General features: G+C 38.4%; 1 pseudogene; it reads right to left on the bottom strand.

Annotated features, from left to right (window-relative positions):
- Nucleotides 1-2,625: 2,625 nt before the first annotated feature.
- LOC106985140 (olfactory receptor 2J3-like) lies at nt 2,626-3,587 on the bottom strand (annotated as a pseudogene).
- Nucleotides 3,588-4,539: the final 952 nt, after the last annotated feature.

Here is a 4,539-nt window from a genome sequence, read left to right as displayed (position 1 = left end):
CTATACTCTTCAAAAGTTTTAGGCCCATTAAAGACAAAGGAAGACTAAGAAATGTTTCCACATTAGAGCACAGTAAGAGATGTAGTACCTAAATCCAACTTGTGATCCTGAATTAGATCTTTTCTTCAGGAAATACTGCTATGAGCACTTAGAGGTAAGTATGTGTATTATTCTCCATATGTTGCAGAGAAATATTTAAAGTTCACATTAACATTACATTACTATAGACAGAAAATGATAACGCACCCAGGGTAAAGTGTTAACATTTGTGGAATCCAGTGAAGGTCTACAGTAAGTGTACGTACTATTTACTTTTATGTAAGTTGTTCTTATTGTTTTGTGCTTGTAAAATTATAATAAGAACAGGATGAATGTGAATTTGAAATTTATATTATTTTTGAAATCACTTGATGTTGGCATGACATAACCATATTTGTCAAACATACAGCAGACATGACCCCGAAGCCAACAGAAGAACCGAGAATGAATGCACCTGCTATAAGCCAGAGCTGGTTTCTGTGATGACCTGGATGGCGTGCCTGTGCTAGTAATCCTGTACTGCTGAGGCACAACAGAGACATAATCAGGCGTGTGTACAGGGTGTATTCTGCACAGGAGCAAGTATATGATGAGGCAGGAAAAGACTGGGAGACACCTGTCTGGCTGAGGGGGAGAGGTTTCCTGGGGCCAAACAGCAGCTGGCATGTCAGTGGATTTGGCCACCAATGGCAGCTGGGAGAAGGCCAGATCCATCGCTGGTTCTTCAGGAAGGTTGCCTGTGGCCCAAATCCATGCATGCTGTGTAAATACCGATTTTGCAGAAGTTAGTTTGAAGTTTAGAGCTGGCAATGGTATGATGCCAGGGTTTCTAGTCTATCTTCAGTGTTGGTGACCCTAAAGGGACCTCCAGGGATAAAAATCTACTGCCATTCCTCTGCTTTTGCCACATGCAAGTTAAGCTTAGTCAAGTGCCCAACTATAGTTCAGGTCACGATCTCACAGTTTGTGAATTTAAGCCCCACATTGGGCTCTGTGCTGACAGTTCAAAGCCTGGAGCCTGCTTTGGATTCTGTGTCTCCTCTCTCTCTGCCTCCTCCCCTGCTCACACTCTGTCTCTCTCTCTAAAAAATAAATAAACATTAAATTTTTTTTTAAAAAACCCACTAAAGTTAGATACTGGGAGATTCTGGTACTACATGAGACATCCCAAACAGTAGATTTCCATAATGCAAGATGATTTGAAGAACCAAGGTATATTTGTTGTTCACTCTATGTGGTCCCAGGTATTCACTAAAAGTTTGTCTGTATGCTTGATTATTGTTCTTCATTTCTTGGACAGGAGGTAAGGAAAACTGAATATACACTGTATTGTTGTTTACACCTAGTTGGCCACAGATCACAGGTATCACAAATCACAGGATCAAAGATACATAAAGAAGAAGAGAAAGTCAACAGAAACTGAGGGGAAGTTTGGGATGCATTTTTCATCTTAATAATTAATGAAATAGGGTTTGAATCATCATATCTAAACTTTAAAGACCTCAAAAACTACAAATAAGATTTGGTTTACCATATAAAACTCAGATTTCCAAATTTTACTTTATAGTGAATTGTCCTTCATCTTCTCAAGCTGAATACAGCTGCCAGTTTATTGTTACTTACATAGCACACTTATTTCATAAGGATATGATTGGTAATAATATAGGTAACAAAATACTACTTTTATAAAAATGCATTTCTTTATATGGAAAAGATATAAGTTGATTTTCATTATGTACTTTTAAATCTCAAACATTCAAATTAGATCAAGCTTAAAAAGAAAACTAACGTTTTCCATACAGCTTTTATCACAAAATTTTTCTACTATATTCTTAGGTAATTCTTTCAAATACCCATTGGATTCATGAAGTCATTTCCAGAGCCTAGAAGTCTGTCTGTCTCAGATATTCCTTATTGCTCCTCAGGCTAAATGTCTGCCCCAAGCACCTCTCCTAATGATCCCTGGCCTATAATGACTCTTACCTCACAGGCTATATCTCACAGCTCTTTAAGTGATTTCCATCTCTTATACACTTCCCACCACCTTGAGAAAGAAATACAAAATGCTTATGTTTGCTTCAGTATTTCAGAGACGTTCTTGCTATAATTCATAAAACATATTTTCTTACTGTTGCTATGGGGTATTAAAAAATACAGATGAAAATTCCTCTCTATATGAGTTCAAAAAAGAATAACAGTATTAAAGAAAAGATTTGAGATATATCACTATGTCTTTAGCTAAACCAAAAATAGAAAACAAATTTTATAGCAAATTCTTCCTTAAAAGCAAGAAGTTAAAAGACAGTAGGCTGGTTTTAAAAAAAGTATATCATCTTTTTATAGGAATTTCGTTTCTTAATTTTCAATTAAGAATGGGATACCTTTGTTTTATTTATTGTACCACAGAAAATATTGATGCTTGATCTTGGTTTTACATGGATATTTGCTCCACTGATGATTGAATGGTATTCAGACAGACTTTAATTTATATCTGTGAGTCAGAGCTCTGTGGTTCTGAGAGACACACACTCCACTGGTGCTGACAGAGTGAGTAAATGGGAGAGTGGACGATGGATTGATGCAAACAAGTCCTTGCTAGAGAGGTGCATTGCTATCCTGTAAAGGTCATGAGTGCACAGGTCTCTCCCATCCCACTAGTCTCCTTATTTCCCCTCCTACATCTTTGTTTCTGAGAGTGTAGATTAGAGGGTTGAGGCTAGGTGTGACAACAGTATAAAAGAGGGCAATGAACTTGCCTTGATCTTGAGAACTTCCTGATGGTGGCTGCAGATATATGCACAAGATTGGAATGAAAAAGAGGGACACAACCATAAGATGGGCTCCGCATGTTCCAAAGAGTCTCTGAAGTCTGGTTGATGACTGCATCCTCAGCACAGCCCAGGCAATGGCACCATATGAGCTGAGGATCAGGATGAGTGGTATCAGAACAAAAATGGAGCTTGTGACCAGGAGGGTCAGCTCATTAGCACATGTGTCAACACACGATAATCACAGAAGTGCTGGAACTTCACAGAAGAAATGGTCCACTTGGTGATGTCCACAGAGGGGGACCCAGAAGGTAAAGGAGGAATGAAGTGCTGAGTTGGTAAAGCCACTGACCCGGGAAGCCACAGTCAACAGGTGGCAGAAACGAGGGTTCATGAGCATGGTGTAATGCAGTGGTCTACAGACAGCTGCATAACAGTCATAGGACATGACCACCAGGAGGACACACTCTGTGGTTCCCAGTGCAAGGGCAAAGTAAAGTTGAGTCATGCAACCGGCATAAGAGATGGTCTTTTCTGGGCCCCAGAGATTGACCAGCAACTGAGGGATGGAGCTGGTGGGTAGCAGAGATCCAGAAAAGAGAGGTTTGAGAGGAAGAAGTACATGGGAGTGTGGAGATGGGCGTCCAGGTATGACAAGACAATGGTAAAGAGGTTGCCTATCAATGTCATCAAGTAGAACATCAAGATAAGCACAAAGAGAACTACTTCCAGATGAGGCCAATGTGAAAAACCCTTCAGAACTTTCATTTTCCCCTTCATCATTCACTTTTTGTTACCTGAGGAAAGAATCACATACTTTCAAAAACGTAAGAAAATGCTCCAAGAATCACAGGGACACATGAAAAAAAAAAAATAAGCCAATTTAAAAGGACTACCACTGTTCAACTCTGGTACAATTTGGGCATTAATAGAAACTACACTAAGAAGTTGAGAGAAGTAAGAATCCACAAACTCATAGTGAGATATAGATAGATAGATAGATAGATAGATAGATAGATAGATAGATAGATATTAGTGGAGAAGAAAAAATTATTCCTGCCAATAGGATTCTAAAAATATGTATAGAAGGAATGGTAGAGTTAAAAAAGATAAATAGATGCTAAAAACTAGTGACTCAAATATGATGAGAATCAGGATATTTACATGCTCTAAAATACCTCCCCACTAATTACTTGTTAATTACAAAATGAAGAATAAACTTCACAAGAGAAAATGTGGATGGACATCACCATAACCAAGATTAGTCAATATTAACAACACCAGTGTTGAGACAAACCAACATCATGCACCTACTGACATGGTGTTCTGAGCAGGACACAATGTCACTCGGTGACATTCCTGCCAAAAAAGCACAGCCTGATTCCAGCAATGAAGACACATGAGAGAAACTCAAATTGAGACAAGCTGGACAAAATAGCTGTCCTGTACTCTTAAAAAATATTCTGTTAAATGAAGACAAATAAAGGCTGAGGAACTGGTCCAGACTAAGGAGATCAAAGAGACACGTTATCTAAGTGGGTGGCCCTGGACTGGGAAAACATAGCTAATAATAGCATATTTGAGAGTATTGAAGAAATACGACAATTGACTATGGATTAGATAATAATATGGTATTCATATTACATTTTCTGTTTTGTCGACTCTGCTGTGTTATGTAAAATAAAATCCCTGTTCTTAGGAAATAAACATCAAGCGAAAGGGTAAAGGGACA

Source organism: Acinonyx jubatus, chromosome B2 (assembly GCF_027475565.1).
Source record: "Acinonyx jubatus isolate Ajub_Pintada_27869175 chromosome B2, VMU_Ajub_asm_v1.0, whole genome shotgun sequence".
NCBI classification, from domain to species: Eukaryota; Metazoa; Chordata; class Mammalia; order Carnivora; family Felidae; genus Acinonyx; species Acinonyx jubatus.
The sequence above is the reverse complement of the archived record's forward strand: the minus strand, read 5'-3'. Positions and strand labels throughout refer to the sequence as shown.